This window comes from Nerophis ophidion, linkage group LG28 (assembly GCF_033978795.1).
Source record: "Nerophis ophidion isolate RoL-2023_Sa linkage group LG28, RoL_Noph_v1.0, whole genome shotgun sequence".
Lineage (NCBI taxonomy): Eukaryota > Metazoa > Chordata > Actinopteri > Syngnathiformes > Syngnathidae > Nerophis > Nerophis ophidion.
In genome coordinates, this window is record NC_084638.1 from 6,692,478 (window position 1) to 6,712,477 (window position 20,000).

Below are 20,000 nucleotides of genomic sequence, written 5' to 3' on the forward strand. Positions count from 1 at the left end.
TCTTTAAATGGGTGACATTTAGAAATATGTGTGGTGCTTGGACATGTTTGTAATGCCCACAAAGTTCAGTGACCAGGTGTGTTGACTTTTTGCATTTACATTAGTGTGAAAGGTTGTTTGGATTGGGTCATACAAGTAAATGACGTGCTGAAGTCACTTTAAAGTACAATTCATGGTCATTGATTTTATTTACCAACGTTGTCTACAAATCGGAGGCAAACATTCAGGCCGGATTCCTTATGAGGTTTAAACACTACATGTGAGTTGTGGTACTTTTAGTGAGGGGGGGGCGTGGGTTCATTTGCAATCTGGGAACGTCTCCATTTTGCAGACAGGCTAAAAAAAACGTGTTGTAAAAGTGACCGTGGGGCAAAATTTCGGCAAATTTTAAAACAAAGTGTACCCAATATGTCTCGGACGTAAAATCCTCATATCAGCAATGTGCTCCGTACCTCTCTGAGGTGATGCCGTTTTGGGAAGTGCCGCTGTGCTGCCGCCTGCGCTCCACCGGCATCACGTCAAGGTAACCTCCAGACTCACTCTGGATGACTCCGGCATGAATGGCTGCTCTGCAGATGCTGGATTTCTGCAGACATGCGGCACAAATACGTAGGCCAGAGAGTTTAACATAAACAAATGTATCAATCAATGTTTATTTATATGGCCCTAAATCACAAGTGTCTCAAAGGGCTGCACAAGCCACAACCACATCTTCGGTTCAGAGCCCACGTAAGGGCAAGGAAAAACTCACAACCCAGTTGTACGTCAATGTGGATGACTGTGAGAATCTTTGGAGAGGGTTTCACAAATTCCCAAAAATGTTTCACAAACTGAAAATGTTTTCACAAAAATAAAAAATGTTTTCACACACACACAAAAATGTTTCTTAAGTTCAACATTTTTTTGCAAACTCAAACATTTTTCACAAAAATTCCCAAAAATGTTTCACAAGCTCAAAAAAATGTTTCACAAACTCCAAATATTTTCACAAACTCAAAAATGTTTCACGAACTCAAACATTTTTTACAAAAATTCAAAAAAATGTTTCACAAACTCAAGAATTTTCACAGGAATTAAAAAAAAATGTTTCACAAACTCAATCATTTTTCACAAAAATTCCCAAAAATGTTTCACAAGCGCAAAAAAAATGTTTCACAAACTCCAAATGTTTTCACAGACTCAAAAATGTTTCACAAACTCAAACATTTTTTACAACAATTAAAAAAAAAAATGCACAAACTTAAGCATTTTCACAGAAATTCAAAAAACATTTTTTTTCTCAAACTCAATAATTTTTCACAAAAATTCCTAAAAATGTTTCACAAGCTCAAAAAGATGTTTCACAAACTCCAAATGTTTTCACAAACTCAAAAATGTATCACAAATTCAAATATTTTTTTTACAAAAATTCAAAAAAATGTTTCACAAAATTAAGCATTTTCACAGAAATTCAAAAAAATGTTTCACAAACTCAATAATTTTTCACAAAAATTCCCAAAAATGTTTCACAAGCTCAAAAATGTTTTACATACTCAAAGATTTTTCACAAAAATTCCCAAAAATGTTTCACAAGCTCAAAAATGTTTCATAAACTCAAAAATGTTTCACAAAAATTTAAAAAAATGTTTCACAAACTCAAAAAGATGTTTTTCAAAATTTCTAAAAAATGTTTCACAAACTAAAAAATGTTTCACATTTTCAAAAAATGTTTCACAAACTCACAAATGTTTCATAAACTCCACATTTTTTTACTAACTCAAAAAATGTTTCACAGACTCCAATTATTTTTACTAACTCAAAAAATGTTTGACAAGCTCAACAAAATGTTTCACCAACTCCAAAATGTTTTGCTAACTCAAAAAAGTTTCACAAAGTCAAAAAAATGTTTCACAAACTCAAAAATGTTTCACAAACTTAAAAAAATATTTTACAAACTCAAAAATGTTTCACAAACTCCAAATTGGGATGTCAATGTGGATGACAATAAGAAATCTTGGAGAGGGTTTTACAAATTCAAAAAAATGCACAAACTTAAGCATTTTCACAGAAATTCAAAAAACATTTTTTTTCTCAAACTCAATAATTTTTCACAAAAATTCCTAAAAATGTTTCACAAGCTCAAAAAGATGTTTCACAAACTCCAAATGTTTTCACAAACTCAAAAATGTATCACAAATTCAAATATTTTTTTTACAAAAATTCTAAAAAATGTTTCACAAAATTAAGCATTTTCACAGAAATTCAAAAAAATGTTTCACAAACTCAATAATTTTTCACAAAAATTCCCAAAAATGTTTCACAAGCTCAAAAATGTTTTACATACTCAAAGATTTTTCACAAAAATTCCCAAAAATGTTTCACAAGCTCAAAAATGTTTCATAAACTCAAAAATGTTTCACAAAAATTTAAAAAAATGTTTCACAAACTCAAAAAGATGTTTTTCAAAATTTCTAAAAAATGTTTCACAAACTAAAAAATGTTTCACATTTTCAAAAAATGTTTCACAAACTCACAAATGTTTCATAAACTCCACATTTTTTTACTAACTCAAAAAATGTTTGACAAGCTCAACAAAATGTTTCACCAACTCCAAAATGTTTTGCTAACTCAAAAAAGTTTCACAAAGTCAAAAAAATGTTTCACAAACTCAAAAATGTTTCACAAACTTAAAAAAATATTTTACAAACTCAAAAATGTTTCACAAACTCCAAATTGGGATGTCAATGTGGATGACAATAAGAAATCTTGGAGAGGGTTTTACAAATTCAAAAAAATGTTTCACAAACTGAAAATGATTTCACAAAAATAAAAAAAAATTTCACACACAAAAAAATGTTTCGCAAGTTCAAAAATGTTTCCCAAACTCAAACATATTTCACAAAAAATCCCAAAAATGTTTCAAAAGCTCAAAAAAATGTTTCACAAATTCAAAAAAATGTTTCACAAATTCAAAAAAATGTTTCACAAATTCAAAAAATGTTTCACAAACTGAAAATGTTTTCACAAAAATAAAAAATGTTTTCACACACACAAAAAAATGTTTCGCAAGTTCAAAAATGTTTCGCAAACTCAAGCATATTTCACAAAAAATCCCAAAAATGTTTCACAAGCTCAAAAAAATGTTTCACAAATTCAAAAAAATGTTTCACAAACATAAAAATGTTTCACAAACACAAAAAATGTTTTCACAAACGCAAAAATGTTTCACAAGCTCAAATTTTTTTTTCACAAATTCAAAAAAATGTTTCACAAACATAAAAATGTTTCACAAATTCAAAAAAATGTTTCACAAACATAAAAATGTTTCACAAACACAAACATTTTTTCTCACAAACGCAAAAATGTTTCACAAGCTCAAAAAAATGTTTCACAAATTCAAAAAAATGTTTCACAAACACAACATTTTTTTCTCACAAACGCAAAAATGTTTCACAAACTCAAACATTTTTTCCAAAAATTCCAAAAAATGTTTCACAAACTCAAGCATTTTCACAATATTTCAAAAAATGTTTCACAAATTTTGAGAAATGTTTACAAACTCCAAACATTTTTTACTAACTCAAGAAAAAATTTCACAAAATTCAAAAAAAGTTTCAAACTCAAAAAAAAAAAAGTTTCCCAAATGTGTGGTGTTGTGTGAGGTGTGTAGCATCCATGCAGTCTTGTTGTCAGTGCTGTCAAATTATTGATGACAAATGAATGAATCCCTTTGTTGGAGACTGTTTTACATATTAAGCAATGAGATTATTGTTGCCACAGGAAGTGTTTTTCACCCCCTCAGTTATTATTCTGCAAGGTACAGCCTTCATCAAAAGTGTACGTACACTTGTAAAGAACATGATGTCATGGCTGTCTGCACTTTACCATCATTTCTACAACTCTTATTTTGTTGTGATGTAGTGATTGGAGCACATACTTGTTGCTCACAAAGAACATTCATGAAGTTTGCTTCTTTTATGAATGTATTCAGCCGGGCGACATCATCCTCTACACACCTTTGATATCTGATGGCTCACTTCTTGCCATAGATTCATGCTTTTCACGTCACAGTAAGTGTTTTCGTTCTTGTTGTCCATAGTTCTGTCATTGTGCCAGTTTTTGTTTTCAGAGCTAAGTTTTGAACCTCTGCTGAGAGCGCCTTTTGTTTGTTCCTTTTTTTTTTTTTAAGTTAATAATAAAAGATGTCATTACCTTCTCGCCATGCGCGGTCCAGTCGCTTTGCACCATGGGAAAACAAACCTCACCAAAGTCCAAGTCTTGACTCAAACTACATGAATGTTTTTTGTGAGCAACAAGTATGTGCTCCAATCACTACATCACAACAAAATAAGAATGATTGGCAAGTCAAGGCAGCCATGACATCATGTTCTTTACAAGTCTACGAACACCTTTGACCTCACCTCATGAAAATGTTTGAATAACTTACATCAAAGTAATATTTACTTCCGACGACCCTGCCTTGACTGTCATGAAGACAGTTCCTGGGACAGTACAACCTGGGGGGAAACAAAAAACATTTTCCTAAATGAACGCGGTCATCAGGTTGGCGAACGCTGAGAAGTTACCTGGGGCAGTGTCGCAAGGGCTTCTTAAAGGGACAGTACGACGCCACCGTGGTGTCACACCTCACCGCCTTGACTGCAAGGAAACAGTATAGATGTCCAACATACATATACATGTACACATACAAATACATGTACAACATACATATACATGTACAGCATACATATACATGTACACATACAAATACATGTACACATACATATACATGTACAACATACATATACATGTACACATACATATACATGTACACATACATATACATGTACAACATACATATACATGTACAACATACATATACATGTACACATACATATACATGTACAACATACATATACATGTACACATACAAATACATGTACAGCATACATATACATGTACAACATACATATACATGTACAACATACATATACATGTACACATACAAATACATGTACACATACATATACATGTACACATACAAATACATGTACAGCATACATATACATGTACAACATACATATACATGTACACATACATATACATGTACAACATACATATACATGTACACATACAAATACATGTACAGCATACATATACATGTACAACATACATATACATGTACACATACATATACATGTACAACATACATATACATGTACACATACAAATACATGTACACATACATATACATGTACAACATACATATACATGTACACATACATATACATGTACAACATACATATACATGTACAGCATACATATACATGTACAGCATACATATACATGTACACATACAAATACAAGTACAACATACATATACATGTACACATACAAATACATGTACAGCAGGGGTGTCCAAAGTGCGGCCCGGGGGCCATTTGAGGCCCACAGCTAATTGTTTACTGGCCCGCAATACATTCTGGAAATGCAATAGCAAAAAAAATATACATACATACATACATATATATATATATATACATATATATATTAGGGCTGGGCAACGATTAAAAATGTTAATCAAAGTTAATCGCATTATTTCTCTGATTAATCGCGATTAACTGCATTGTACGCGCAAAGCCCAATAATGAATTCAAAAGTAGTGTGTAGTGCACCTTTATTGGAATATTCTCCCACATGAACAAAAGCGCCAAAACATTTGTTGTGCAAACACAATTTAAATCAGTCCTTGTTAAACAGTAGCAGTTAAATAGCATATTTTATGAAAATCAACTCCAAAAATGTAAATACAAACATTTAAGCTTATTGCCACTGCCAGGGTATTTAAGTTATCCTGTTTGTTATGGAAAATAAACCTTTTTTTGATCAGGGATCTTATGTTTAAAAAACCTATATTATAGTTAGTGGGCTGTTTTAGGGAATTTTTTATCAAATTATCCGTAGTAGCAATATTAATAATGTTGTGTTTATTCTGCGTAGTGCACTTAAAATAATTATGACCATATCTAGGAATTGATATGATGGGAATTTTCCGATTGTTTGCTTGGTGCTTTGATAAACTGAAGGCATCATATACATGGTACTATATTGTGATGTTATGAGCCAGGGAATAAAAGAACTACCCTACCCAGCATGCAACAGGAGTGACGAGCATGCTAGGTTGTGTCGCCATGACGACATCTTGTATGTTGTGATATGCACGCTCTGAAAGTAAACGTTAAGAACTCAGCCAACACTCCTGGTCTGCATTATTCATAAATAGACAGACAACACATATACTCCGCTGCTTCACAGGACGCTGGATGTAGCCGGCAAAGTATTCCCATGCTAGCTAGCCGGTCTAGCAAGCACGCCTCATTCAGTCCAAAACGGCCCGATCTATCCACATCCAGAATTGTCTGGCGGTCGTAAGTGATCCCGGAGTGACCGCGCTGTAAGCCAGCCAGGAAATTTGCAGAATTGTCCGGTATTTTTGCCAAATGTTCCATCTTTACCAAGAGCCCCTCCACGCCGGGCGACGCCACCTTGTTAACAAAAAGGCGTTAACAAAATAAAAGCATGTAAACAACATACGCAAATGTGCGATAAAATAATTGTCGGCGTTAATAGATTGATGAGTTAACTCGTAATTAACGCATTAATTTGCCCACCCCTAATATATATATATATATATATATATATATATATATATATATATATAAGTGGACTGAGGTGAAATCTAACTAGAAAAAGTTGTTCTCTTTTGTCTTACTTTATTTTACTGATTTTATATATTTATTTACCTTTATATCCCTGTAATATTTGTCTCATCTTGAATGGGATTGTGCTGGAAATGTTTAATTTCCCCTCAGGGATTGATAAAATATTTCTGATTCTAATTCAGATTTTTCCTTTTTTGCAATTGCTCCAAAAAAACAAAAAAGAATCAATGTTATAATGAATTATTGACCTTTACAAGGCTCCAATTATTTCAAATATTTCACTTTAAAATGTTTTATCTGTAAAATATTGCATATGTTGTGTGGTTGCCATATAAGAACATCAACATTTTCTTTGACAAAAGAGCATAAAACCAACAAAATAATAGTTAAAACGTCAAATCAACAGATATATCTGAAGATGATCTCGTAACTTAAGTGTTGAAAGTAAAAAAACTAATAAAAATAAAAACAAAGGCAGGCTTAAATAGTGGGGTAATCAAAAAGCAGGTGCGTGTGAGAAACTTAAGGCAGGTGACACAAATACGTAACTAGGCAACGGAACAAAACAGGAAGTGCCACCAGGAACTAAGGAAGTCAAATAACAACCAGGATGGGATGTACCAAACAGAACAAAACCAGAATATGCCATGATACGAGTAGCGGATCATGACAGTATCACTTTATGGGTGGGGCACCTTTTGGATCCCAACTATATTAAATGGAATTTTATTTATCTTTTCACTGTGATTACTCAAAAATAATAATGAATTAAAATCAATGGTGTCCTGCATTATTGATCTTTTTAAGGCTCTAATTACTTCATATCAAACATTGCTTTCTGAATGTTTTGGGCAGCGGGGGATATACTGCATACTTCAGTTTTATTATTTAAAAACAAAGTTGTCTTTGACACAAAAGGCATAAAACCTTTTTTTTTTTTCTTTTTTTTTTAACTTTATATCAACCTGAAGTTGATACACTGTAGAGATTTACTGTAAGCGTTAAATAAAAAACATAAAAAAATGACAATTTAACTTGTTATTAACATTTTAATAACGGAAACCTTTATGGGAGCCCTAAAGGTAAACAAAAAAAAAAATCCTTATATTTTGTTATGGTTTGAAAAAGGAAAAATATCAAAATGGCCCCCGCATGCTTAAATCCCCCCCCCCGTGGAAAAAGTTTGGACACCCCTGATGTACAGCATACAAATACATGTACATTATACAAATACTTGTACATTATACAAATACATGTACGTTATACAAATACATGTACATTATACAAATACTTGTACATTATACAAATACATGTACGTTATACAAATACATGTACATTATACAAATACATGTACATTATACACATACTTGTACAGTATACAAATACTTGTACATTATACAAATACAAGTACATTATACAAATACATGTACATTATACACATACATGTACATTATACAAATACATGTACATTATACAAATACTTGTACATTATACAAATACTTGTACAGTAAACAAATACATGTACATTATACAAATACATGTACATTATACAAATACATGTACATTATACACATACTTGTACATTATACACATACTTGTACATTACACAAATACATGTACATTATACAAATACTTGTACAGTAAACAAATACATGTACATTATACAAATACATGTACATTATGCAAATACTTGTACATTATACAAATACATGTACATTATACAAATACTTGTACAGTAAACAAATACATGTACATTATACAAATACATGTACATTATACACATACTTGTACATTATACAAATACATGTACATTATACACATACTTGTACATTATACACATACTTGTACAGCATACAAACACATGTACATTATACAAATACATGTACATTATACAAATACTTGTACATTATACAAATACTTGTACATTATACAAATACATGTACATTATACACATACTTGTACATTATACAAATACATGTACATTATACAAATACATGTACATTATACACATACTTGTACATTACACAAATACATGTACATTATACAAATACATGTACATTATACACATACTTGTACAGCATACAAATACATGTACATTATACAAATACATGTACATTATACAAATACATATACATTATACACATACTTGTACATTACACAAATACATGTACAACATACAAATTCATGTAATTTATACAAATACATGTACATTATACAAATACATGTACATTATACAAATACATATACATTATACACATACTTGTACATTACACAAATACATGTACAACATACAAATTCATGTAATTTATACAAATACATGTACATTATACAAATACATGTACATTATCCAAATACTTCTTTCTGTGAAGAATGCTTCTTACCAGGAACCGAGTCTATCTTGAAGGAATTGGCACTTCTGTTCTTCCTGTGACATTAAAACAATCATCAATGAGCATCATTCCCCACATTACTGCCTGACTGCAACACAGAGGTGGGTATTTACATTTATTTTGTTATATTAACTTTACTAACTTTTCACATACATTCTACTTCTCAGAAGAGTTTAATTGAAACATACTTTTTACTTTTGTTGGAGTATTTTTGCCAAGAAGAAACACTCCTTGTTCTGGCTCCATAGGAGCCTTTTTGTTCTTATTTGCAAAGAATTTTCAAATATTTCTTACGCTAAAGTCAAAACTTTTTTTTAAATATATATACACCTTTATTTATAAAGTTCCATTACAAACACAATACAGTAATACAGTGCCAGGGTTTTTTTTAATTCAATAAAGTAGAGATAGTAGAATGTAAAATAGATGTACAGTGGTGGTCAAAAGTGTACGTACACTTGTAAAGAACATGATGTCATGGCTGTCTTGACTTTCCGATCATTTCTACAACTCTTATTTTTTCGTGATGTAGTGATTGGAGCACATAATTGTTGCTCACAAAAAAACATTCATGATTTTGCTTCTTTTATGAATTTATTATGGCTCTACTGAAAATGGACAAAGATAAGACCTTCTGGAGAAAAGTTCTGTGCTCAGATCAAACAAAAAAAAACCCACTCTGCAAAAAGTCAGAGTTCAAAAACAAGAAAAAAAAAAATACAAAAATGAGGGGGATTTTACTTGAACTAAGCAAAATTATCTGCCAATAGAAGAAGAAAATTTGGCTTGTCAAGACTTTCCAAAACACGTTAAATTAGCTAACCTCAATGAACCCAAAAATACCTTAAAATAAGTATACTCTCACTAATAACAAGTGCACTTTTCTTGGTAGAAAAAAACGAGACCTTTTTGCTCAATATGTTGAAAAATATTCTTAAATTAAGTAAATGCTTGTGCCATCATGATTTTTTTTTTTGCCATGCTTGTAGTAAGACATTATTACTTTAAAAAAGTATTTTTATACTTGTGGGTGTTAATGACACAGCTTTGCATCAGTTGATATTCTAGTTTCAAGCATGTTTTACTTAATATAGGTCATAAAATCTTGGCAGCAAGCTGTAATATCTTACTGAGATCATTTAGGACAAAAACAAGTAAAACATACTAACATAAAATCTGCTTAGTGATAATAATTATCTTATCAGATAGAAAATAAGCAAATATCACCCTTATTTGAGATATTTAATCTTACTAAGATATCAGTTTTTGCAGTGCAGCAATGTGTTTGGAGGAGAAAAGGTGAGGTCTTTAATCCCAGGAACACCACTCCTACCGTCAAGCATGGTGGTGGTAGTATTATGCTTTGGGCCTGTTTTGCTGCCAATGGAACTGCTGCTTTAAATGGGACAATGAAAAAGGAGGATTAGCTCCAAATTGTTCAGGACAAGCTAAAAATATCAGCCCGGAGGTTGGGTCTTGGGCACAGTTGGGTGTTCCAAAAGGACAATTACACCAAACACACCTCAAAAGTGGTAAAAGAATAGGCTAGAATGAAGGTTTTAGAATGGCCTTCCCAAAGTCCTGACTTGAACGTGTGGACAATGCTGAAGAAACAAGTCCATGTCAGAAAACCAACAAATTCAGCTGAACAGCAGAAACTTTGGAGCTAATCCTCCTTTTTCATTGTCCTATTTAAAGCAGCAGTTCCATTGGCAGCAAAACAGGTCCAGAGCATAATACTACCACCACCATGCTTGACGGTAGGATTGGTGTTCCTGGGATTAAAGGCCTCACCTTTTCTCCTCCAAACATATTGCTGGGTATTGTGGCCAAACCGCTCCATTTTTGTTTCATCTGACCACAGAACTTTCCTCCAGAAGGTCTTATCTTTGTCAGGTCACATTTTCAGTAGAGCCATTAATACATTCATAAAACAAACAAGCGACATGAATGTTTTTGTGAGCAACAAGTATGTGCTCCAATCACTACATCACAAAAAAAAAAAATAATGATTGGAAAGTCACGGCAGCCATGACATCATGTTCTTTACACTTTTGACCTCCACTGTATTTATGTAACAATGTGTATAGTTATAGACTCACACAAGTTCTGTAAGTAGTTTAAATTTGGAGCACAGCGTCATAGTTTTCACAGCTTGTTGGTTGTTAGAGGTAGATAGCGTTTTAAAGTGAAGTTATAACTCTTTTTAAAAACAAAACAAAACGGGTATTTATAAACGTCACTTCCTGTCTGGTGACGTCACACAATAGTCACTTCCGGTTGTACGGAGACACCTGAGACTCTTTCCGCTAGCGAGCGTTTTTCACATCTGTAGCTTGTAAGTTGACTTTGTACAATTGAATGTTTGTTCGTTTTATAACAATGTGATTCTACAAGTTTAAATACAACGTTTGTAATGCGTGCTTTATTCATGTTAACATTAAGCTAGCTAACGAGTAGCTAGTTAGCGTTAGCATGCTAGTTTGTGTGACTTATTGTTACATAGATGAATATTGTATTTTATTTTAGTAATGTGTCTTCTTTGTTGTTGATACTCGTTCAGATCGCTACGTTTATTTATAATTTTTTTATTACAGTTTGCAAAGACAACTTTTTGGCTGTTACAGAGACTTCTTCCAGCCGGCACGGTCACGTGACTCTGTTCCACCAATCAGAGGTAAGCACTGGTGAACTCCTGACTCCAATTCACCAATCAAACGGTGCCTTGTAGTCACGTGACCGACTGTCAGCCTCACACTGTAAAAAGTGACATTATGTGTCTTAATGTTTACTTAAAAACTATGAAAACAAACATTTATATCAACATCTGGCTCAGTAGAAGTTTATGCCTACAAAATGTTCACTTCCAATTGATAAAAAAACACAATGCGGTAAGTTCTACCATGAATTGATTAACGTTTACCCCGACTTAAACAAGTTGAAACATTTATTGGGGTGTTACCATTTAGTGGTCAGTTGTTTGTAATATGTACTGTACTGTGCAATCTACTAATAAAAGTCTCAATAATTTAATCAATGTAATTTGTTATGTTACGGCCTTTTTCCAAAATGGTAACACTATGGTATAAGAGGTCTTTCAGAACAGTAGTTAAAGTCCTACTGAAAGCCACTACTAGCGACCACGCAGTCTGATAGTTTATATATCAATGATGAAATATTAACTTTGCAACACATGCCAATTTAGTTTACTAAATTGCAATTTTAAATTTCCCGCAAAGTGTCTTATTGAAAACGTCAGTATGATGACATGTGCGCGTGACGTCACCGGTGGTAGCGGATATGTTCTTCCAGCACCGATCACGGCTAAAAGTAGTCTGTTTTTATTGCATATTTACACAGTATTCTGGACATCTGTGTTGCTGAATCTTTAGCAATTTGTTCAATTAATAATGGAGACGACAAAGAAGAAAGATGTAGGTGGAAAGCGGTGTATTGCAGCAACACAAACACAGCCGGTATTTCTGTGTTTGTTGTGAAGCTTTAATATGGAACAGAGCGGTCAAGCGAGCATGTTTCTCTACCACATGTCAACCGGCAGGTTTCGGTGAGAAAATTGTGGTAATAAGTCGGCTCTTACAGTAAACATGAGCGGCGCTTGTGTCGTTCTTCCTGCAGCTGTCAAAAAAGGCAGCTGCGACTTTCTTGTCTCCACCATGGCCTCGCTCAGAGACACTGGCGGTCACGACACCCTTCCGACTTTCAGGTATGACTATATAATCTCACTAAAACACCAGTAACACAATAAGCAGATAAGGGATTTTCCACATTTTCCTAGTAAATGTGTCTAATAGCATCTGAATTGCTCCCACTGCCCTCGTCTTTTTTTCTTCTTCCTTCTAGCCCTTCACTCTCACTATCCTCATCCACGAAGGTTTCATCTGCGCTCAAATTAATGGGAAAATTGTTGCTTTCTCAGTCTGAATCGCTCTAGCTGCTGGTGGCTTCTATTGTAAACAATGTGAGGATGTGAGGAGCCCTCACACTGGTGATGTCATCGTCTGCGACTTCCGGTAAAGGCAAAGCTTTTTTATAAGCGACCAAAAGTTGCAAACTTTATCGTGGATGTTCTCTACTAAATCCTTTCAGCAAAAATATGGCAATATCGCCAAATGATCAAGTATGATACATAGAATGGACCTGCTTTCCCCGTTAAAATAAGAAAATCTCATTTCAGTAGGCCTTTAAGTAGTTATCTAAGTAATAGATCTCAATATGTGGAAATTAATAAGAGTAAATCACAGCCAGGAAGAGTAACTTGTTGCTCGGTAAAGGGACTTAAAATATTGATACTTTTTTCAAAGGATATATGTTCAGTATCTAATTAATTGAAATGTATTTCATTTGCAGACAATACAAATGTATATTTTTCTGGAGAAGACTTGAAAGAGTGTTGAGGATAATAGAGGTTGAGCTAAAAATATGGTCTGACATTATTAATAAGTTATAATTAAATGATAAGAAAACTAAATTGATGGTGTTTAGTGGTGGCAAGGACAAATTGTGAAGCAAAGTTAAATCAAGTGGAAATTGATGGAGTATATGAAACTAAGTTCTTGGGAATAATAATTGATCATAAATTATGTTGGAAGCCGCATATTGAAAATATGAAAGGAAAAAATATCCAAATCCATTGCTATTCTTCATAAAGTAAAACATGCTGAATAAGAAATGATTCTTTTATTTTTCCATATCCAACATATTGTGTTGAAGTTTGGGGAAATGTTTATAAAACAAACATAGACCCGATAATTCAACTTCAAAAAAGGGTGATTAGAATAATACACCAAGCGTGCCACTATGAACATACCAATCCATTTTTTATAAGTTCTAATGTGTTAACATTTTCAGATATTGTGTTTTTAAAAACAGTGGAAATAGTGTTTGGAGTAGAGAACAACAGCCCTCCAGCTTGTATTCTTAGCTTATTTTAATTAAGAGGAGAAAACTATCATTTACGGGGATATTGATTTTTGAAATATGTAGAGTAAGAAGGAATATTAAATACAAATGTATTTCAGTCTTAGGAGTTAAATGGTGGAACAAGCTCAGTAATGAGTTGATCTTTAAGGTTTAAGAAAGCCTTGAAAGGAGAAATAATGGAAAATTATAAAATATAGTGACAATTACTTTCATCCCATTGATATTTTTGAACGTCAATGTTCCAGGTAATCAAATTTTTAGTGAATGAATAGGCGAGGCAAATATATGCCTTAGCTTCAGCCTATTCCTTTTTCTTTTTGTGTGTTTATGATTGTTATGTATAATCTGTGCTGATAAATTGATCACACAAAATGGGTTATTATATGACCCAAATAAACTCATTTCATTTCAAAATTGAATACATTTATTTCCCCCCTCAGAATTCTACACATAATACCCCATAATTAAAATGAGAATTTTTTTTTTTAAATTTGCAAATTTGTTAAAAAATAAATTGTGACCCCGGGGAACTTGCTTTATCAGTATCCTACTCAAACCCTTCCGAAAAGCTGCGCACCACAAAACGTGCTCGTTGTAAACAATAATCCTGACTTCCTCATTTTTATTTACAAATAGAAATCATCACAAATGTTTTCAGTAAATTTTTTTTGTAGGTCAAAGTATTTTTTTCTCTCTTATGTATATATATAATATGTTCAATTTAAATGTATTATTTATTGAGTTTATTCATGCGGTTTTTCCGTCAGTTAAAAATGTTTTGTTTTTTTAGTTCAGGCAAATTGATGCACTTTACATTTTTTCTGTTACAGAGTAATAAAACAATGTTAATAAAATGTATTCTTCGTTGTAAGTTGACTTATATGTTTTATTTAATGTTCATAAGGACACAATCTTATGCAGAAGTGTACTCGTAACAATTTGATGGACGAATGATACGATTTATAGTCGCGGCTTACATTTATAGTCCTTATTGCTGGGAGGGGGCGTAACAAAAGGGCTACTCTATCCACCTCTGCTGCAACACCCGGAAACAAGTTAGTCGACTTTTGACAGAAAATACAAGTTCCTACCCGATCGACTGGATCCCATTCTTGTATGATTTGGAGAAGTGTTGTTTTCTACCCAGTCGGGTAACATCCAGCCATCCTCCATCGTTGTCAATCACGCCCGCATGCAGCGCCGCGCCACACACACTGGATTGCTGGGTCAGAAAATACACTGACACTTTTAAAAAGGTCCAACCAATGTCCCTTCACAGACTCGACACTCACTAAGGTTACATGCTCTTGGAAAAAAAAAATGGAAATGATTAGGTTTTAGGGGAAAGGGTGCGAAGAATTCACTGACTGAACACACTGGAGTTACAATCTATATTCAAATAAATAGACTGGAAAGACAAGATATTTAACGTTCCAACTGGTAAATTGTTATTTTTTGCAAATATTAGCTCATTTGGAATTTGATATTTCAAAAAAAGCTGGCACAAGTGGCAAAAAAGAGGGAAAAAGTTGAGGAATGCTCATCAAAGACTAATTTTGAAGACCCCACAGGTGAACAGGATAACTGGGAACAGGTAAATGCCAGGATTGGGTATAAAAGCAGCTTCCATGAAATGCTCAGTCATTCGCAAACAAGGACAGGGCGAGGGTCACCACTTTGTCAACACATGCCTGAGCAAGATGTTTAAAAACAACATTTCTCTACCAGCTACTGCAAGGAATTTAGGGATTTCACCATCTACGCTCCGTAATATCATCAAAAGGTTCAGAGAATCTGGAGAAATCACTGCACGCAAGCCGTAATATTACAGACCTTGGATCCCTCAGGCGGTACTGCGTCAAAAAGCGACATCAGTGGTAAAGGATATCACCACACAGGCTCAGGAACACTTTAGAAAACCACTGTCAGTAACTACAGTTGGTCTTTATTATTATACCGCCGTCTCTTTGAGCTGTAATTTGACCCCCTTAACATGCTTCAAAATTCACCAAATTTTACACACACATCAGGACTGAAGAAAATTGCGATCTATTAAAAAACCAAAACCAAAAAAAACCCTCAAAATTGCGCTCTAGCGCCCCCTAGGAAGAAAACACAGACAAAACTGTCCGTAACTTCCAGTAGGAATGTCGTAGAAACATGAAACAAAAACATTATGTAGGTCTCAGTTAGACCTATATTTAATCCACTGAGACCCCCCGGCTAAAATCAACAGGAAGTTTGCCATTCCCACTTTAATACAAAAGTTGGCTAAAATATTTCGCTTTTTTTTTCAAACATTATCTCCTCTGAGGTCGTTTGTCGTTTCGGCTTCAAATAAGCACAGACGAGAGATTGAACCCTTCTGATTAAAAGTTAAAGAGTTTTAACTACTAACCCGGTTTGGATTTTATGAGCCCGCAAAGAACCATTGTTTTGCTGCTGTTGTCACAAAAAAGCGTCTTTCTCCTCAGACAAAACTGTTGGACTGTCATACACACATGGGGCCTTATAGCACGGTTGGTAGAGTGGCCGTGCCAGCAACTTGAGGGTTGCAGGTTCGATTCCCGCTTCCGCCATCCTAGTCACTGCCGTTGTGTCCTTGGGCAAGACACTTTACCCACCTGCTCCCAGTGTCACCCACACTGGTTTAAATGTAACTTAGATATTGGGTTTCACTATGTAAAGCGCTTTGAGTCACTAGAGAAAAGCGCTATATAAATATAATTCACTTCACTTCATGAAACAAAAACCTCAATGTAGGTCTCGCTGAGCAGAAATCAACAGAAAGTTTGCTATTCCCACTCAATACAACTGCATTACATTCACCATGCATGAGAGTCTCAAAATGGCGGCACCAAGGCGTCCTTATAAAATGCCCAAGCCACTTTACAACTGTTATTACTATGAGACTGATGTACAACTTTTTCTCTGTGTAATAATCTACCACTTATCTGGGCTTGGGTCGCGGGGGCAGCAGCCCAAGCGGTCCCGTCCATCGCTGCTTGCAGCTTTAATATATTAGTTACTTAACATGCAGTCAGCTTTTGGCCAAGTCAAAAAGACGTTCAACGTCTGCTAGGCAGGACACTTTTTAGCCATTAGAAGACCGCGGTGGATCAAGGACTTGATGACTTGGACTTAAAGGGCTTCCACTGTACAATACAAGGATTGCATCATCATTGGCCATCATTTACCATGTCGTAAAATGTGTTCCCAACCACTTTTCCATGTGCGTGAAGGCAGCCGGGTGGACACTCGTATCTAAGCAGAGTCAGTAAAAACAGTCAAGTGTTGTAGAAATGCAGTGCTTAGTGATCAGAGGGACCAGCGGTACTTTGCTGTGGTGAACCTACCTGTTGCATGTTGTACCTTTGCAGCGATCTCTCAGCTTGGTGTCACAGTCCACCTGCTGGGCTGCAAGAAGAACACGCCTGAGAGGTCATCATGTTGACAAAATGGAAGAGTGTAAGGAACATTCCTTACACATCTGCTCTGTGCTGACCACTCGGTTCCTGTCGACGTCCTCTGAGGGTTGCGAGGGGTTTGGCGTCTGGGCCCTGGGTTGGGGCTCCCTGTCTCTCGCGGCATCCGGTTCAGGTTCGATGTAGTTGGTCTCCTCGGTCTCCGGGGCAGGACGCCTGTCGACACCTCCGTCTGACAATATCAGTACATGTTGGACTTTTGTCACTGAAGTACAATTCTAAATGAAAAGTTGATTTACTGTATTTTGCTGTTAGGACACAGAACATTATGGAACACACGGGAATGTACAGTGGTGGTCAAAAGTGTACGTACACTTGTAAAGAACATGATGTCACGGCTGTCTTGACTTTCCAATCGTTTCTACAACTCTTATTTTGTTGTGATGTAGTGATTGGAGCACATACTTGTTGCTCACAAAAAACTTTCATGAAGTTTGCTTCTTTGATGAATTTATTATGGCTCTACTGAAAATGTGAGTAAAATATTTACATACAGTTGTGATCCAAATTATTCAACCCCCACACAATTTTGGTGTTTTAGCAAGTTGGACATTTATTCCGTATTTTGTTTCTAGTCATATCAAATAAAGATGTGTCGAATAGACAAATGCAACTTCAGTTGTAACACTGTCCATCCATCCATCCATCCATTTCTACCGCTTATTCCCTCTTGGGGTCTCTGGGGGCGCTGGCGCCTATCTCAGCTACAATCGGGCGGAAGGCGGGGTGCACCCTAGACAAGTCGCCACCTCATCGCAGACAGACAACATTCACACTCACATTCACACACTAGGGCCCATTTTAGTGTTGCCAATCAACCTAACCCCAGGTGCATGTCTTTGGAAGTGGGAGGAAGCCGGAGTACCCGGAGGGAACCCACGCAGTCACGGGTAGGACATGCAAACTCCACACAGAAAGATCCCGAGCCTGGGATCGAACCCAAGACTGCAGGACCTTCGTATTGTGAGGCAGACGCACTAACCCCTCTTCCACCGTGTAACACTGTATTTTACAAAATAGCAAAAAAGGAATTTTTTCTTAATATCTCATTGACAAAATGATTCAACCTCCTAGTTCCATGCAGCTTTAGTACTTAGTAGAACAGCCTTTGGCAGTGATGACATCCTTCAAAGGTGATACACAAGCTTCTTGCAAGCATCTACAGGTATTTTAGCCCATTCCTCTTAGGCAAAGGCCTCCAGTTCATTCATATTCTTGGGCTTGCGTGCTGCAACTGCCTTCTTCAAGTCCCACCACAGCTTTTCTAGAGGATTTAGGTCTGACCACTGTGAAGGCCACTCCAGAGTCTTCCAGCCCTTCTTCTGCAGCCACTCTGATGTTGATTTGGAGGTATGCTTGGGATCCTTGTCCTGTTGGAAGGTCCAACGTCTCCCAAGCCTCAGCTTCCTCACTGACTTCATGACATTTGCAGCTAATATATCCTGCTAGGAAATAGAATTCATAATGCCTTGAACGCGCTGGAGATTCCCGCTACCTGAGGCAGAGAAACAGCCCCGGAGCATGATTGACCCCCCACCATGCTTAACAGTAGGAAAGGTGTTCTTCTCTTTGTAAGCTTCATTTTTTTCTCCTCCAGACATAACGTTGATTCATAGGCCCAAAGAGTTCCAGTTTTGTCTCATCACTCCATAGAACAGTTTCCCAAAACCTTTGGGGTTTGTCGTGATGATTTTTGGCATACTGGAGTCTATTTTCTTGTGCCTGGTAGTCAGAAGTGGGGTGCGCCTGGGAGTTCTGGCATGGAGGCCTTCATCTCGTAGTGTGCGCCTTATTGTCTGGGACGAAACCTGCGTTCCCTCCTCTGCAATGTCCTGTTGTAGTTCCTCAGCTGTTACCCGGGGGTTTTTCACCACTGTTCACACACAGCATCCTCTTTCTACCACGCCCAGTTAGTGTTTCCACTGTGTCTTTAGCTTTAAACTTGCGAATTATGCACCCAACTGTGTCTCTTGGAATGTCTTTGCTATTTTCTTATATCCATACCCTTTCTTATGAAGAGAAATTACCTCCTCTCTTGACTTCTTTGACCACTCCCTGGACTTCACCATGTTGCAAATACACCATTGACCATCTACAAGAAGTTGAGCGTCACAGTCTTTTGCAATCAGTTTAATTGTTGCTCATTATGGTTTTAATCACATCTACAGGTGTTTTCAACACCTGATTGAAAATACCTTATTCAAATTCTGTTCTTAAGAGTTATGATCTTCAAGGGGTTGAATAATTTTGTCAATGAGATATTAAGAGAAATGACACTGGTATGTTACAAAATATAATGTAATTCAAGTTGCATTTGTCTATTTGACACATCTTTATTTGATATGACTATAAACAAAATACGGAATAAATGTACAACTTGCTAAAACACCAAAATTGTGTGGGGGTTGAATCATTTTGATCTCAACTGTATATACATATTAATATTAGGGCTGGGCGATATATCGATATAAGCGATATATTGC

General features: G+C 35.3%; 1 protein-coding gene and 1 long non-coding RNA gene across 11 annotated transcripts in view; one reads left to right on the plus strand and one right to left on the minus strand.

The window, feature by feature from the left end:
• LOC133545668 (neuropilin and tolloid-like protein 1) overlaps nucleotides 1-20,000 on the plus strand; it is an 89,409-nt gene that overhangs the window by 23,202 nt on the left and 46,207 nt on the right. The window contains exons 3-4 of one of the 10 annotated variants that reach the window (XM_061891461.1): nucleotides 9,071-9,192; nucleotides 11,689-11,768. The exons of 1 other annotated variant lie outside the window; for it this stretch is intronic. The gene's annotated coding sequence lies outside the window, so the exon portion shown is untranslated. Of the gene's footprint in view, nucleotides 1-3,970; nucleotides 4,050-9,070; nucleotides 9,193-11,096; nucleotides 11,430-11,688; nucleotides 11,769-20,000 lie in introns of those variants that run through there. 8 more of the 10 variants (XM_061891468.1, XM_061891465.1, XM_061891462.1 and 5 more) reach the window with 8 other exon arrangements.
• Nucleotides 4,464-9,142, minus strand: LOC133545671 (uncharacterized). Its single transcript, XR_009804911.1, has 3 exons — nucleotides 9,083-9,142; nucleotides 4,566-4,638; nucleotides 4,464-4,496 (listed from the first exon to the last, which is right to left on the minus strand). It is a non-coding gene; the product is annotated as an uncharacterized LOC133545671 (long non-coding RNA).